This window comes from Leuciscus leuciscus, assembly GCF_965113295.1.
Source record: "Leuciscus leuciscus genome assembly, chromosome: 21".
In the NCBI taxonomy this organism is placed as follows: domain Eukaryota; kingdom Metazoa; phylum Chordata; class Actinopteri; order Cypriniformes; family Leuciscidae; genus Leuciscus; species Leuciscus leuciscus.
Genome location: NC_138745.1, coordinates 11,638,174 through 11,657,304, shown reverse-complemented (window position 1 = coordinate 11,657,304; position 19,131 = coordinate 11,638,174). Strand labels below are relative to the sequence as shown.

At 37.3% G+C, this 19,131-nt stretch overlaps 2 protein-coding genes across 5 annotated transcripts in view; one reads left to right on the top strand and one right to left on the bottom strand.

Moving 5' to 3' along the window:
• ccser2b (coiled-coil serine-rich protein 2b) overlaps positions 1-98 on the top strand; it is a 435,236-nt gene extending 435,138 nt beyond the window's left edge. The window contains exon 12 of the transcript XR_014201002.1: positions 54-98. The gene's annotated coding sequence lies outside the window, so the exon portion shown is untranslated. The remainder of the gene's footprint in view (positions 1-53) is intronic.
• Positions 1-19,131, bottom strand: part of grid1b (glutamate receptor, ionotropic, delta 1b) — a 503,970-nt gene that overhangs the window by 220,815 nt on the left and 264,024 nt on the right. The window lies entirely within an intron of this gene.

The following is a 19,131-nucleotide window of genomic DNA, read 5'->3' as shown; positions in this document are numbered from 1 at the left end:
ACTGTCGGGACAATGTGAGCCAGGGCTTACAATGTGCCGTGCTGGGCCAATAGCCTCGGACCTTGAGCTGTGAGGCCAAAATCAAGCTGCGTTTCGACTGTTGGGCATGTAGCCCTGCAGCGCTACCCTAAAACCCACCCTTAACATGCCTCCATAGAACAACGTCACACATCCCCACCATTCAACCAGCATGGGGACAGCTGACTAAAAACTTGCTATATCGCAAGCTTTTGCGATTGAAGATTTGAAGATTCTAGCATTTGTGACATCACATTGTAATGTCCGGCCCATTACTGCTGACGGACTCTATTAGCATAGACCCCCACCCTGAGTGAGCTATATACAATCCACCATGTCCTCCCCAGAGCATTTAACAGCAGCATTCAAGTAAGAAATTTAATGAAGTTCCAAACGTAGGTTCAGGAAGAGCCTAAACATTCAGTCATGTCAATCATCATTACGAGCGTACTTATAAGCAGCAGACACCACGTCATACCATTGACAAATTCTTCCGGCAGCCCTCCTCATCTCTTTCTCCTCCAGTAAATTCTCTATCCTCTTATGCACAACTCCATCATAGGGGGGGTTTAAGTCGGAGCTCAAGCCGAGCCTCGGGTGCGAGTCTCCTCCAAGGACAGCAAGCCAAGATAGTTTACTATTAACCTTTAAGGCTGAATGGACAGGCGAACTAGTGAACTTATAGTTATTATAGTTTAATAACTTATAGTCATCAAAGTAATCAAAACCTTTGATAGAACCTTTGAAAATTAAAAGCTTTGATAGTTATCAAAACAAACAGATGTTTTGTTAGATTTTGGCAGAGTATCGGAGGCACGAGCAGTACAGGCTCCGCCCTCTTCTGGAAAGCGGGGCAGGGAGCAGCAGCTCATTTGCATTTAAAGATACATTCACGAAAACAGCATGTTTTTCCTTCCACTCAAAAATGGGCATTTATAAAATGGTTTAATAAATTATCTGTGAGGTATTTTGAGCTGAAACTTCACAGACACATTCTGGGGACACCTGAGACTTATATTACATCTTGTAAAAAAGGGCATAAAGCCTTTAAGTCCAAAGGCTTACAAATTTAGACATATATTGATAAAATATCATGTTAACGTCACATTTCTTTAGAAAGAATGAACATTTCTATAAGTTTTCCATGAAATTATGCAATCTAAAGAGGTTTGGGCCCGGTTTCCCGATAACGCTCACTCTTAGCGCGCTAAGAGAGCTCGAAAGATATATCTTACCAAAGGTGTTTATGTTCCTAAGTGTGTTCCCCGAACCATACCTTTGGAAGCTGCTTAAGATATACCTTCTTACGTGCGACGTTACCCGGCGCTGTCCGTGGCGATGGTGCTGAATTGTTTGAAATCGATGGCTCGAGAATCAATTATTCTCTCGTGCAGGGGCTGTTTATGTGAAAAAGCGGTCATCTTTATAAAAGAAGCACTTCAGAAATAGTTGAAATTGCAATTTATTATGATTATTGGATATTATAAAAAATAATCCAAACTATAATAGCCTATAATAGCCTAGCCTACATATTTTAAAATTGTAACATATAGCCTATTGCTGCCACAATAACCTTTTCAAAAATTTACGTGCCACCTCTTCTTTCCCATTTTTGTTCGCTGAGGTGGAGCTGCGATGAAATATTGTTCTTGTGTAAATACTTTCCAGCATTTCAGTAATAAAAGTTTACATCTTACGTACGGTGCTCGGCAGTGATCAAAAAGGATTTAAACCGTGAATTTTGAATCTCTTGTAAACTCGGAGATGTGGATTCAGACGGCAATTAAATTACCACACGACCTGTTTGTCAAAAAACAGAAGGTACTAATTTGGCCAGGGATTTTTACGCGGATTGGGTGAGAAAAACACTGATATTATGGATTCGGACGGCATTAAATCACAGAATTACCCCTGTAAATGTTTAAAATACCGGACGAGCCCATGAGAAACAATATTAGCGTCCGAAAAGGACTTAACTGACAGTAGCCTATGCTTTCACTGGCCTTTAAAAGCGCTCTGCGGACGGCGCCGTCTTTTAGAACAACTATTCGCTGTATCGCTGCCATAGTTTGAGAGAAGATAATCAGGAAAGAATCATTTGTCATGAATGGTTTTGTCTTAATGCTGCCATCACACTAAAAATAAAGCGCTGAATTCTTTTATTTTTTTCATTTTTTATTAGTGAAGTCATAGTAAAAATATTTGATCTATCACAATATTAAATAATCAATTACTGAATTTACTTGATTACAACAATAATGATATTCAAATTGTTATCCTGTTTTCAGTGCTAGAACTGTTGTGAATTGTTCCAAGATAATCAAATTTAATTTAATAAAATTAAATCACACTCTGATCAAATTTCATTAATAAAGAATCATTGTCGGAGCGATTATTTGCACCACAACGGGCAAATATGAACAAAATGAACATCTTTGAGTTATCAAACAAAAACACACACTTTGCCAACAAATACAGTGCTGGTGAATTTATATGCAGTTGCATACTCTGCAATATATTAGGTATTGGATGATTCAGCTTAAACAGCAACTTGATGAATGCAGTGGAGAAACGGCTCATCAGCCTGCAGTGAAATCGGATCTCCTCAGAAGGAGCACATGATGAATTCACCTATCCATCAGCTGTGGTCATGGAGGTGCACCCGTGTACCGACTGCACGTGGTCACACGCCAGCTCGAGTGCAATCATCCAAACAGCGCACATGTTGATGAGATGAACTGCAGAGTCAACAGGTCCTGTGATATCCATGTGAGTTCTCAGACTACAGGAGCTATACTGATTTATTTAAAGTCATTTACAGCGTTGGATTAAATAAATCTGATTTACTACTCATTACTCCTTACTGCTTTCAAAAGTAATATAATTGCTTTACTTATTACTCCCTGGGAACAGTAATTTGTTGCCAAATTAATCACACTACTCGTTATATATTACTTTTCCATTACACCCCACAAAATTGGTAATTGCGTATTTTTTCTTCAAATTGTGCAGATCTTTGTGAATGTTAGGGTATATTTACACGATTAGTTCAAATTTCTTTCAGAATCATAATTTCTATTCATTTTCCCACTGCTGTCTCCCTGTGTTTTTAACTTCCACAATAGCTGTTATCAAGGCCGGATTAACCATTAGGGCAACTGGTCACTTGCCCAGGGGCCCATGACATCTAGGGGGCCCTGACAGGTAGGAAATACACAGACATGTAATAAAGTTATCAAACTCTTTACAGTCTTCACTGCATAAACTGTATCTACGCGGGTTAACGCAGACTTTCCTCCCTCCCCGCGGAACGCCAGCGATTACTAATTCGTGAAATGCACTCCCGCTGGTTGAGCGCGGTAAAGTTCGTTTCAGGTTCGATATTAGCCGGACATTTGTTCTATAGGGTCGGTAGTCTAACAAAGAGATCAATAGCAAGATTAGTTTTAACATTATGTGACCATTGTATATCGACATGATGAAATATTCGTTCAAAATCATTCATGCATTAATGCTGCATAATTATACCCGAGAATGCTTTGACGCGTTTCCACAGCGCACGATGCTTAAGGGAACGTCTGCCAATTCCACCAACTGCGTTAAACGTAGTCTATAATTTGTATTATTTAAAATGACTTTTAACATTTAAAAACAGACGTTTTCAAATCCCAAAGCTTGCAGAAGGTTCCTAATGGCAATACTGACTTAGGCTACAGCTTTCCTGGTAGCCTTGAGTAAATTAACATGTCTAAGAAAATGATTCATAAAACGTATATATCAGTTGAGCCTATGTTTATCACTAAGCACTGTAGAGAACCCAACTGCAGTTTATTTACAAAATAACAATGTCCATGTCCATGTCCATGTCCATGTCCAGTAAATAAACTGCACTTGGGTTCTCTACTAACTTGCCTCCAGTGGACATCCTTTACAGCAACCGGCCCCTGTTCCATACATACTAACCCTTATAAGTATTTCTACAAATAATGACAGCATATGATTTTGGCTATTTTTAATAAGAATGAATGATGTTTACATGAGAAATGCTAAGCAGGTGAGACGATTAGGAACATTTCTTTAAATGCTTGGGCAGGTAGTTCATATTTGCACTTGCCCTGTAAATATTTTCACTAGAAAACATTTTTTATCAGTGAATCTGAAAAAAGGGTTGTTTTGTTTGATGCATCAAAGTGCATTGACCTAACCATGAACATTCAATGAATCAATAGAAAAATCATTGTTTCCTGCACTGCGCTGAAAGCATCAAATTATAGACTACTGAAATGTTTGCATGATCATGAGCCTGTTTCTTGCAGCCTGAGACATCAATACACACTCAGAATTTACACCCTGAGATGACAGTGATGTAAAGAGGCATAAAAAAACTAGAGTAAGCAAGGGAAGGGGTAGGATTTTGCTAATCGCAAGGATCTGTCCGTCTCCTAGTTACGGCCTTTGGAACACAGTGAATCGCCTCCCTCGCTCCTCTTGGTGGCACTGCATGCCACCGCAGGGATGATGGGTTTGAAGGACACATCTATTCTTAGACTGGGGCAGCGTGCCAAGGCATTCACTACTTCAGCATAAAGAAGAGACACTTTATTTTACAGCGTCCTTGTTACGTGTTACATGTACTTACTATAGTAATAACAGTAAATGATGCATAAAACCCTTACCCTATAATAAATACATGTTGTTAATTAACCCTGTATTTTATTTTATTTTAATTTAATTTTATATAGAACGGTTTATTTAACCTTTGGTAACACTTTATTTTACAGTGTCCTCGTTACACGTACATGAAGTTACTGTAATTATAGCTAAAGAATTATGCAGCATTACATGCAACTAACCCTAAATCAAACCCCAATCCTAACCCTAACCCTATAAGAAGTACATGTGGTTAATTATTATTCCTCAGTACTTAAATGTACTGTTTACTTGCACTGTAACACGGATATCTTAAAAAAAAGTTTAACTGAACCTTAAAAAAAGTTTTTTTGCTCATTTTATCTTACGGCTGCTCTTCCTACACTGTCCAGTCCAAATCATGGGAATCAAGTTTAGTTTCTATATAGGTACACAAAAATATAAACAAATGAAACCATGTGACAATTGGGATATGCACATCTTACACTGCAAATTCTTTCTTAGTATTGTTGCCTTGTTTTCCAGTACAAAAGTCAAAACATTTTGAAATTAATTGAGTTTATTCTTAAAGTCATACTGAGTCTCAAGATAATGCATCTTGTTTTAAAAAAGTTTAGATTTTTGTAGAAGAAAAAAAGACAAAAGCACTGAGTAAGAACATATTTTGCTGTCGTGTACTTGTGAAAATAGCACCAAAAGGAATAGAAAAACTGTATTAGCTAATGTCACGCCTGCCAGCCGGAGAGCCTATAGCCACCAGAGGACACTCATTCCATCTCATAATGGACTGCATTTCCCATAACCAATTGCCCAGAATCATTATGCCTGATTACTTTCAGCTGTTTCTCATTACCCTTGTCAACTATGCCTATATAAGCCCTGTGTATTCACCATAGACTGTAAAAAAATATGGATGTAGTGTTTGTGATGTCACCCGTAGGTTTCTGAAGAGCATTTTGGAAGCCCAAAGTGGGCAGAGCCGACCGTCACCATCTTGGTAGTGTGTCACTCCCGGATAAACGAAAATTGGCAAAAAAGTGGGATTAGCTGAGGTGACGTGACGGTTAACAGACAGCACACAAATGGCTAGTAGTGACAGCAGCGGCAATCCACCTGTCACTCAAGTGGCCACGCCCTTAATTATGCAGAACTTTAAGGCTCAATATAATTTAAATGGATGAGTTAACCGCCCTCAAAGTTGTCATGAAGGGAAAAATTTGCTATATAGACCAAAACTTTTGCACCAGGCTGTAAACACCTTTTTTCTGCAGTAAAGTTGGGCATTTTAAAATGGGGGGTATTTGGGATTGACTCGCTTTTGCAGTCTGTCTCTAGTGGCCAGTCGATGAATTGCAGTTTAAGTCCCTTCCGTGTTGGTTTCAAGAGAGAAACAGGAAGGTTGACGCTTGGTATTCACTCATTCATTGTGAATTCTTGTAAGTGTCACACTGCATTTCTGAGCGCTCTCTCTGTTTTTGATCTACCCCCTGTTTTATGTATTATGATTCTGTATTGCCCTAATAAACAGCTGCATTTGGATCCTCAACCTGTGTGTCTTGGGGCAGTTAGTGACAGCTAAAAATATTAGTAATATTTTATTTAGTAATAGTAACTTTTATTTTACAAATACATTTATTTTTCTTTACTTTGGTTTTGAGCTAAAATGTTTTGATCCACGTTCTTCACAGGTTTTTATTTGCGTATATGTTTGACATTTTATTGGGTTTGTCTCCCACTGGGCTGTTGTTTCATCCAGGTTTCACATTGCACATTTAGAGCCAATGACGGCTTTTTAGTGAAGACATCAATGATATACATTTGATTTTATGCTTCTACTGAAAAAGGCTGTATAACAGCAATCACAGGAAACTGTCAATGGTCGTTTCTGTGAAGCACGGCCATGCAGTCAACACCGATTTATATAGTGCATTATCATCTGGTGAGACAGTTGTCTTCCAATGAAGACATCGAAAGCCAAGAGACAACTCTGCATACACAGAGTGGGAGATCACTGCTTGTTTTAGTGACAGGGATATACACTATGAGGTTTGGACAACTAGCTTCTCCAAGACATTTAGCAACACGGGATTACTTCCTGTTCCCTGTGGTTTATGATAAGAGATGGAAGCAATGATATCACAAAATATAAGGACAAATGTATTGGACCACGAGTGCAAGTATTAAAATGCTGCATGGGCAGAGCCTGTTTAGAGATTCTACATGGTTTTATGTCTCAGGCATCAACAACAGAAAGGCTAGTGAAGCTGAAGAAGTTCAAAAAATCAGCTGTCACCCTTTCTATTCCCCAAAGTCCTCTAATAATCAACTGAAAAGACATTGTCAGTTTATGATATGCATATTGATTTGCTCTTTAGGTTTTACGTAACCTTACAGCTAGTAAAATAGGCAGACTGGGGCCAAGAAATACTTAGCATCAAAGTACCATTGTATTAAACCTATTTCTTTCCCCTCCTTTACATTTGCATTGATACATTATTATGAAAAAATATTCTGCATTCAGAAAGTTTTGTAAAAGTTGAGTCTGTAACATTAGGGAAATCAAAACTACTGGGCAAACTTCAAAAACCCAAACAAATAACAGATCTTCGGAGCACAAGCTTAAGTTACAGCTCATGTGCCCTTCTGGATTTAAGAGTCGGCGGTCAACAGATGAATTGAAATGTACTGATAGATAAAAAAAGAAAGTAATGAAATAAATAGTGGGTGTAAAAGATAACTGGATAAAAAAATATATCCAACACAGAACCTGTTACAACATTGGTAACACTTTACAATAAGGTTCATTAGTTAACATTAGTTAACTACCTTAGTTAACATGAACTAAGAATGAATAATACTTATACAGCATTTATTAATCTTAGTTGATGTTAATTTCAACATTTACTAATACATTATTCAAATCAAAGGTTGTATTTGTAAATGCACTGTGAACTAACATGAACAGCTGTATTTTATTAACTAAAATTAACAAAGATGAACTAATACAGTAACAAATGTATTGTTAGTTCATGTTAGTTAATACATGAACTAATGTTAACTAGTGAACCTTATTGTAGTGTGTTACCGCAACATTTCTGCAAAACACAAAATATGTACCAATACATACAGTACATTTCACTGCAGTTTCCAACAGAAATAGTTCACCCAAAAATGAAAATTTTGTCATAATTGAATCACCCTCAAGTCGTTCCAAATATGTATGTCTTTCTTCTGCTGAACACAAAGGAAGATATTTTGAAGAATGCCGGTAACCAAACAATTTTTGGGCACCGTTGACTTCCATAGTATGGAAAAAAAATGCATATATTTGTAGTAACTTTGAATCTAAAGAAGTAAAAACTAAGGCTCTTATGTTGATCAAATGACACGGTAATACATCTAAGCAGAGCAGCCAGCACAGATACACTGCCTCTTACAATGGGGAATGTAATTTCAAAAGCAGTGTGTGTTAAAAGGAAACCTTAAGACTTAATTAAATTCTCAGAATATATTCAGAATGTAACTACACTAAATGTAAAAAATAAAAGAACCATCCCGACAATAGCATATTCACTTCCCATTAAGGTGAATCAACTAATTTCCATTAACTCATATGTGAGACGAGAGTTTCATAAGTGTTCCCAGCAAACATCTGGCCAATGCTGTTGCACTGGACCCAATGCATTCATCAAGAAAACACTTTGCTTCAAAAGGATTGGAGGCAACCAAGCTAAGAGAGCATGCATGTTCAAGTACTTGTATCCACATGATTGTCTCTCTATAGGTCATTCATTACCATATATTTATTTTAGTGGTAAAAGCATGTTTAGTGGATTGTTTAAACCATGTTGCATACTGGCATTAGATAGCAGACAATTGCTTCTCTTTTTGTAAGAAAAACAAAAAACAAACAACAACACCTTCTACAACAATACATATTAATTCCAAATTTCTCTTTGATGCTCAAAGGTACTGAAAGGTTGAAGTTTGGAATCTTAAATGAAACTGCATCCCTTGAATAGTAAATTATTAAAACAAATTTTCTGGGACACTTTGCTCCAAAATGCAGCCACAAAACACTCCTTCAGAAAGGGAGGTGATTTATTTCTGTGAGCACTTTTGATTACTTAAGGTAATAGGATGACTTATAAGAATCACTGAACCGAAATGTTAACCAATTCATTGAAAAGAGCAGTTCAAAATAATTGATTTGCGGAAATGTGTCACTCCTCCCAACAGGAAACTGAGAACTACAGTACACTCTACGGCCAAAATATATATATCTGGACACCCCTTTCTAATTAACAGATTTGACTATTTCAGTATTTTTGGTGGGACAAATCTTAATGCTATATTGTACAATGACATTAGAAATAATTATGTGGTTGCAATGTTCTCACAATAGTTCTGGAGAGTCTTTCCTTCCAGTATAACAATACCCTTGTGCACAAAGCAAGGTCCAAACAAAAATGATGTACAGAGTCTGGCGTGGAATAAATTGACTGGCCTGCATAGAGCTCAGAGGGGAACCTCACCGAATGTTTTTGAGATGAATTGGAACGGTGAATCAGTCCCCAAAACCCCACATCCGTGCTTGAGTTCACATGCCCTCGTGTCTATAGGAGTGAATCACTGCATCCATGTTCTAACATCTACATTTACATTTTACATTTATGCATTTGGCAGACGCTTTTATACAAAGTGACTTACATTGCATTATCCTATACATTTATACATAGGCATGTGCAATCCCCTGGGATCGAAGTTGTGTTCAAGGTTTTAAAATGAGATGTTCACCAAGCACATATTGGTGGTGTGATATTATTAACTTATTAAATGGTAACAACCTATCTAAAACTATCCAGTTCTATAACTCTTAAATACTCTTATGAGTAACAACAAATCCAATTGAAGAATGCAGACATCTAAATCCATCAGAAGAATTGAGGTCCCCTCTCAAACTCTTCCAACACCTTCTCAAACACTTTTTCTGCTGACAAGCACTGAGCATGTGACAAAAAAACAAAAAACAAACACACACACACACACACACACACAAAAAAAAAAAGAAACAAGGAAGAGATACAATTCAAATCAGAGTTCTGGACTACCGCGGGATCTGATGTGTCCGTATAGGAAGAGAGAGAAAGAAATGACTCGCGGGACTCCAACAAAATCTAAAAGTTAAATAAAAGTTAAAAAGGGATAGTTCACCCAAAAATGAAAATAAACCCATGATTTACTCACCCTCAAGTCATCCTAGGTGTATATGTCATTCTTCTTTCAGACGAATACAATCGGAGTTATACTAAAAAATGTCCTGGCTCTTCCAAGCTTTATAATGGTGTCACACTCTCACACAACATGGACTCGTTATGCTTTTTCATCACCTGCCTTCGTCACTCATTTGTTGTCACGGACACTATAGTATTATAATATTATATTAATATTATAATTACATTCAGCTGTGCACTCATCAGTCACCATCATTAACACCTGTATATATGTTCAGTTTTGTTTGAGTTCAGTGTCCGGTGTCGTCAATGTTGTGTGTGTGTTGCTATCTGTTTGCCTGTCTGTTTGATCTCTAGTTAAATAAACCTTTGAACTGGATATTACATCTCCCTCATCTGTCTGCCAGCAACCACCCATGACAGGGAGTGAATGGGTTTTTGTTTTTGAAGTAAAGCGATGTGTTGGTGTAAGAAAAATATTCATATTTACAACTATATCGACAAAAATAACTAACTTCCGGCACCAGACGGCCGTTCGCAAGTCAACTTGAGTAACACTTGAAGATGTATGACGTAGGATGTAGGAGTAGCGTAAGCTTTGGTGACGTTGTGCGTCAAGTTCAAGTGTTACTCTTTCGCGGTAAATCGTCCGTATGGCCGTTTGCCGGAAGTTAGTTATTTTAGTCGATAAAGTTTTAAATATGAATATTTTTCTTACACGAACACATCACTTCACTTCACTTCACTTCAAAAGGCATTTATTAATCCCCATATACAGTATATATATGGGGTTAATAAAGGCCTTTTGAAGTGAAGCGATGTGTTCGTGTAAGAAAAATATTCATATTTAAAACTTTATCGATGTGTATACTTATATATATATATATATATATATATATATATATATATATATATATATATATATATATATATATATATATATATATATATATATATATATATATTATGATTTTTTTTTTTTTTTTTTTTTTTTTTTTTTGTAAGACATAATCTTGTGGGAGTGGGACAAAAAAAAAAAAAAAAAATCCATCTGTGCAGACCTCTAGTTCAAATGTCCAGGAAAACACATCAGCCATTTCATGCTCCAGTGGGATATATGAAGATATTTGCACCGTGCATCTCACAAACCCTGTGACAGAAGTGATATAACTTTCAACCTGAATTCATTTGGTGTCTGACTGAAAGGGACAACCTGGCTGCAATATGTGCCACATAAATGTGTTAGTCCCCAAGAGTGATGTGGAGTTAGCATCTGAAGATACCTAGAAGCTGCTGAAATGATGGACATTTGCTTCCATGCTGAAGTGAAGTATATAAGTCCTGCTGTGGTCCCTCTTTTAATAATGTAAGCTTTCTTCTTAGTTTACTCTCTACCTCCCCTTTCTCATTTCCTTTTCATTTCAGATCTTAAGCCCAAATGGAATGTACACACTGTGTCCTTTCCATACTTATGGAAACTTATAACTTACCCTTTCCTAAATGCCAAGGGAATGCCAGGGAAAGGTATCTCACTTGCCATTCATTTGGTCTGATTTTGAAGACAGCAGAGGATAGACGAGTAGATGATAAACGATATAGCTGAGATAGTGGAGGAAATTGGCCTTTCACAACTTTCCGATCTGTAGAGGTTCTGTGATTTCTTGTCTAAAAGTGCGGTCCCATTACTGTTACTCTATGAAGTTGAGTATCAAATCCAGTCATTCCGATATCAATCTGCATGATTGGGAGTTTTGTGTGTTTACCACGCAGATTTCTCTTTGGTCATGCAAATACACCATGCTGAACAACAGAAAGCTGCTTGGTTTGAAAGTGGATTTTGTGTGAGAAGTGCTTTATACATCTCTGCGCTATTGACAATGGACCTTTTTTATGCAAAATGTTGCTAGTGTGACTGCACCTTAAAATGAGGTTCTCAAAGTGGGGCACAGATTCATTCAAGGATACCATCATGAATAATCCAACTTCCCTCATAATGATTGTAAAAAAAATGTATAAATGTTACATAGATATGTTATAATCTACATGGTCATTAGACAGATGCCTGTTAAACTGCATCTTGAGAATGGATCCTTGTGTCCCCCAGATCTCTACATAAAGTGTTTTTACTGGTGTTTCTGCCCCATACTGAAAGTCACTGTCAATGAATCGGAAAAGCTATCAGATGAATTGGTGACCATGACACTGCATGCCTCTGGATAATGTGGACACTTTTGGTCGTGTTTATCAGTACAAGCCACAAGTCTGAGCCACCATCTGCTGAATGACAGTGTTATTGAAGCGGAGTCAAGATGATGCAAACACACACTGTGTTGTATGGAGCAAGAGGGATGTGAGATTAAATATGGTTACTATGCAATACAGAGGTTATTCAGAGCCCTGTATTCACACCATTTAAATATTTTGCAAGCTCATATTCAGTAGCAGGTTACAAAACAAATGTCAGATTTGCATTTAATGAGAGTAATATTACTGATGTGTGGAACATGAGATTTCATACATTTGTAGCTACAGGTGGCTGAATAGATTTTAAAGCAGTAAGCATAATACACTTGCTGACTATGTAAATGGTTAAAGGAAACAACGTTATGAACACAAACTCACACAGAAACGTGTCTAGTTTCTAGGCGACACATGACAAAAACAATATGGGCCCTATTTTAACGATCTGAAACGCAAGTGTCAAGCGCAAAGCGCAAGTAACTTTGTGGGCGGGTCTCGGCGCTGTTGCTATTTTCCCGGCGGGATAAATGACTCTTGCGCCAGGCGCAAATCTAAAATGGGTTGGTCTGAAGTAGCTTCATTATTCATAGGTGTGGTTTGGGCATAACGTGAAATAAACCAATCAGAGCATCATCTCACATTCCCTTTAAGAGCAGACGTGATTTTTCCATATAGCGGATTGCTATTGTAACGGCGGATTTGCCAGGCGCGCGCCAGGAGCGGTTCACAGCCGAGGAGACTGACACTCTCGTCACGGCCGTAAAAGAGATAAGTTACATTGAAATGGAGAAACCCACCCAAATTAACTTCGGTTAAACAGGCGTATGATAATTTGGGTAAATGTGTAAGCTAGATGTATGCTTTTATAATAAATTGTCTATCTATCTATCTATCTATCTATCTATCTATCTATCTATCTATCTATCTATCTATCTATCTATCTATCTATCGTAATAATGTATGATTTGCAAAAATGAAAACTGCTGCTTCTGTGTAGAAGAGAGAATCAAAGTGTATGCGCGTTGTGCACACGCTACATTGATTATGGCCAAGCATGCGCCCTTAAAATAGCATTTGAATAACATACGCAACGCGCCACTGACTTTAAACTATTTTTTCCTGGTTAGTGGCGCAATTGTTTTCTAAACCTGCAAAATAGCATGAAGGAACGTTTGCGCCGGAACACGGCTCCTCTTTGCGCTGAACCCCCCCCCCCCCCCCCCCGGGAGCGCAAGTGTATTTCCTAACTTACCAACGTGCTTCTGTGGAGGGAAAAGTCCCCATGCGTCGGTGTACAAAGTCACTTGTGCTGGGTGCAAGATAGGGCCCATATGTGTTCTAAAATCGGCTAAAAATATCAAACATGTTTGACATCCTCCTACTTAATGTTCAGAGAAATCAAAAAACTGTTTATTTGCCCATCATACACTACACAATTGTCTGTGAAATCTCTCAAGTCCGATTGCCTGAAGTCTACAGACTGTCTATGACTTTCAGCAATTATCATTAACTCCTCTAGACTGCAAATTGGGGCAAAAATCTTTGCAGAAGTTGTGTAGTGTATTCCGGATTTAGGTAGGCAGTTCTTTAGAATAAGCTGCAAAGTAGAACATTTACAGATATGAAAAACTATTCCTATAAAAGAATGATATTCTGGAGTCTGGAAATAAAAACAGAATAGTGTATTTTTTATCGTTTGTACAACCTATCCAGAGCTTGTCTGAAATCAGAACATGATGATGGTCCTGTCAGATTAGGACAAAAGACCAATCCAACACCACTTCTTTCCTGCTCACAGGCCTGAGAATGGAGTTGCATCAACAACATGTGCATTTTTCATTTTCACATTCCAGAAATGAATCAAGAATGGGACAGCTGTGAAGGCTGAGAAGTGAAGAGAATTCTAAAGACAGATGAGTTGACAAACTCTGTATTCCAAGTGTGAGGTATACAGGACAAGTGAGAAAAGATCTGTGTTGGTTAGAAACGTCCTTCCAGGAAGAAGAAAGAAACCATGGGTATGTGTTGAGATCATTGGACTTTCCTTTTGTTCTCATTTTTGAGCATTCTTAATTTGGTGCAGGTGTCCACCTGCCTACATGGTTGGCGAATTGCCGTTGGTGATGTTGAATAGATGGTACATCATTACAACACTTAAAAACATTAAATAATTTTCTACCCTTTTTCAACTGTATTTTTGCCCTTGTGACTCTTTATTAGACAGACCTGATTGGACAAGAGGGGGAAACCTAGAGGGACATTTTTGCTTGTTTGTTGTATACCAGAATGTTATCTAGACTTATCAGCTAGAGTTTTCAGCTATATATTATTTTAAGATAAACTTTGTCACAGATGTTTCTCCTAAGATTCCTTAGGAGAAATTGAAATACATACAAAAGAGACAATGCAGTAAGAGTATAGAACTGTGAAGTAATCTGAGCTGCTATCCACATTCATTTAGTCTTGGGAGAAGTTGATGAGAAATGTTAATTTAGTTGACTTTGGCATTTTGAAATCTCTGAAAAATTCAAGAACACTTTGAGACACTGAACACATTTGCATACACAGAGAGAAATGACTGAGATCTCATTTGATTTTCAGGGTTCATGTCAGGAGCATGTGTGCCAACCACTACTTTGATGGCTAAGGAAAGGAATCTACCTCTAAGCAATTGCTTAAAATGTTGGCGCAGGCTACTCAAGACACATACATGTGGCTTAATTTGATTCAAATGATTGTACTGCGAATGCGAAGTATGTCACATTTTGGAACTGAAATCTTCACAAACACTGTTTCTTGATTACATTAAGCTGTATTCACCCTCACAAAGTGAATGCATGTTCCTCATGGTTATTTATTCCTAGCATGCAGCACAGCCACAAGTAGCCATGACTGAAGCACTTATTTCATACAGTATTTCCAACTCACAAATTATATTTCAATTGCCTTTGAAATGGGCAATTTCTTCTGGAAATTGTTGCTATGCAAGGTGTAATAAGGGTGTATACTATGCAAAAGTAGCATCAGGGGTCTTCTAGGCTACATTTACATTTACGTATTTGCCAGACGCTTTTATCCAAACCCTCGACCTTGGCGTTGCAAGCACCAACACAGGAAAGCTATAGCTCAAATAGTGCTAGGCTGAGAACAATCCATACATCTGGATTTTCGAGATTATCTTTGAGGTAACACACAAGGTTATATCTATAATAAAGCACTGAAAAAGCACCAAAGCAAGGGCAATTCTAAGAAACTCAACAACACCAGGGCAGCCTGCAATTACCACAATTGACACAGTAGCACTGGTTATTGCTGAGGATGATTTAAACTATTATGCTTGAACAGTCACAATGTAATGCTGGCTTTGTAAAGAGGCTGTTTTGAAGGACAGAGTAGAACAAACTACAACAGCAAACCCACACTGTAAAAAAATTAATCATGGGTCTTGTTATTTTCATTAAATAAATTTTCATGATAATTAAAAATATTGTGTACATTTCATTAAGAAAACTGTGGTTCAGTGTTGTATAGAAAATATTGAGAACATTTCACTAATAAAATCAAGAGATACATTTTCCCCCAAAAACTTTTTAAGGAAACATACACAATTTTCAGGCTTGAAGTGAGGTTTAAAGGTAGGGTAGGTAATCATTTTTCTAAAAAAAAAACATTCCAAATTTGTTTAAACTGTCTTTATATACCAATACATAATTAAAATGTAAGTACTCTGAAAAAGAAAATATAAAAATCGAGTGACTGTAGACCTTTTAATCTGCAATAAACACAGCTCATTATTTCCATTCACTCCACCCCCTCCCTTCTGAGCTCCTTCCAAAGCCACGCCCCCAAAACACATGAACGCGCGACGCCAAACGCTCAGGCTGGAACAAGACGCATTTATTACCTGAGACGAGTGGAGAGGAAGGAGCGCAGTACATACAGTGACATCATGTCAGAATCACATGTAATAAAATACCTAACTTTATCACTATGAATATAAACAAATAAGATTTCTTTTAGTACTCACTATCAAGCTAGCATATCGATAATGGTAAAGTTTCATTCGGTAACGAGCTATATTTATAAGGCAAAACTAAAAACAGGTTGCATTGATACACGTTTTTCCATTACCATCAGTTACACTGTGATGAAGATGAATTTCGTGTAAGATTCATAACATATACGGTGTTTTGCATGTAAGAGTTTCCATGATGAAAACATTGTTGACTCTAATGAAGACTAACGTACACTCCGAGTCCGGAGACAAGTACCGCATCGTCGGTTCGAGGACAGGTCCGGGGTTGAGGGCGAAGCAGAGGAGGTCGTTCAAGAGTGCGGGCAGGGTCCGAGGAAGTAGTTTTTGCCTTGTTTGCCTTCGCTGACTGCATATGCAGGTGCTTTGAGCTGAATATTTCCGGGAACGGTGACATGTGATGAGTGCACGCCGGGCAGCGCGCGCAGTGGGGCTCGGGGCGGGCACGAGACATGAAGGCATCTGATTGGTTCTTTACATTCGCACCGAATGGCAGTGATTGGTCAGAGTTTTTACTGTCCTGCAGCTGCTACAGAGGTCTGATTTTTTTCATTCCTTTTTCTAAACACATAATGTATTGACTACTATCAGGATGGAAGGACCATTTCACCCAGTATAAAAAAAAGTGTTTCTGAACAGGAACACCTACCCTACCTTTAAGGGAAGTGGTTAAGCGTTTCCCAACCCAAACCGTCAAACCTACAGTACATCATCAGAGAAGGAACGCCATTCCAGACCGGAAGTAACTTTTCAGACTTTGATTAAAGATTACGACGGCAAACCATTTTTTCTGTGTATTAACTTGCACAGATACATTTTTCACCACAAGACTAGTAATATGCACTAACAAAGTAAATAGGGTCAATTTTTATTTCAGTTGGACTTTAATGTTCAGTTATGTTTGACATTTGATAGTTTCTATTTTGTTGAAGTTTTGATCGTTACCATTGTGCAGAAGAGTAGGGATTATGGTTAGGTTGTGAATAACTGAATGTAATAATATTTTGAAGCATGTTGCTTTGTTCATTGAGCAAAAATTTTGCTCTAATGCTAATGCAGACTCAAGTTTGATTCTGTGCTGTGCTAACAGCATACAGTCTTTTAAATATGCAATATAACTCAAAGTCAAATATAAACAGGTTATAACCATTCACTCTAATTCACACACTTTTGAGCATCAACTTAAAATAAAAAAGCATATTTCACTAATATTAAATTCATTGTGTCATAGACTAAATCATTTAGGGGATTTTACCTGATTTATTTTGGTATATTCCATGAAAGAAATCAAGCATTAACTACTCAAAACTATTATGTGTTATATTGTTACCATCATTTCTTTAAGTAAAAAGCCAAAAAAAAATCAACAAAAAAAAATCAGTGCAGCACAGTAAATGGCTTAACCAATCAAAGCATTAAATATACCAGTCTAAAAAACATAAAACAAAAATGACATGTTTAACTACAACAGTAAGAAAGAGGGTGAGAAATGGTCAAATGAATAAATAATAATGTCCATTTATGGAAGAAGAAACATTAAACCTATCGTTAAAAGTGGGTAGCCAGCTAAGATCTATTGAAAAACCTATGAACTATTTTCTAGCGTAGCCTATATTAAATGAATGCTTCTAAAACTTATTATAATCCGTTTCAACCTATTTTTTGAAGTAATAATACTTGGGTATTATAATACATTTAATAACTAGCTAGAAACTGCAACAGGAATGTATTTCTATTATACAGGACTATGATTTTGCACCATTTTGCATGATTGCAGTGAAGTGGCGTGTACTTGCTGTAATAGATTGATAACCTTTTTAACCATATCCTACCCACAACTGATAAAAATGAGACTAGTGGAACTGTTTGGTCCCTGCGAGTGAGCCAAAAAGCAATCATGCACCTAATACCAGTCTAATGTCGCTGTTCCAATTAAATGAGCCAAAGAGACAAGATACCAGGCCTTTCTCCACTCTCATTACCACTATGTCTAGCTGAGGCTGAGAAGAAACCGTAACACTGTTTTTTTTTTCTTTCTTTTTTTCAAAAGCATTAAAAGAGCCTCCGTGGAAGACACCTGACAGTCAGTAATGGAGAATCAAGGCCTTTGCCATTAATCAATGACGCTTAGGTTGCTTGACATTGGTTATTGAGTTAAGAAGTAAATTAAGAAGTGAGCAAGGACGCATGGGATGAAAAACATCAGTCATGTTGGTGCAGTATATCAATGCACAATTTCAAATGAGTGGAACTTTGAAAAAAACTTTCCATGTTGATATGCTTAAAAGGGTTAGTTCACCCAAAACATCTCTATGTCTCTACGTCTCTTATTAAACTTTTCGAAGTGGTAGTTGCATGGACGGTCAATGGAGGGACAGAAATCTCTCAGATTTAATTAAAAAAATATATAGTTATTTGTGTTCTGAAGATGAAAATGAAGGTGAGTAAATGATGACATAATTTTTAAGTGGTTTCTTCAAATTCTTTCTTCAAAGTTAATATTATTATTTTAACATTGATGCTTTCCCCATGAAACACCAGTAATTACAAGAAATGTCAGTAGTTTGGCCTTCAGTCCTGGCTGTTGAATGCTTCTCTATTTCATCCCTATTTGGGGTCAGACCAAGGGTGCAAAAGGAATGAGTACATAAGATCGACATAAGGTAAAATCCTCTTCTCAAATCCTTTCTGGTATAATAACTTTCATGGTATATGCTTTCTAGAAGACACCTGAACTAAAATACAGTTTGGATGAAGAAGTTTCATTTACATCACTGTCTGTCAAGTAAACAATTGGCTTGTATTATCTTGGGAAAATAAAGATATGTCTAGACTGGCAGAACTCACCTCAACTCAAGATGCCTAAGGTGAAAGTAAAAGATTTCAAAGTAAAGAAGTGTGCTAGCCTGACAAGCCAGACCCAGATCAAGATGTTGGGTCTGGGAACACACCATT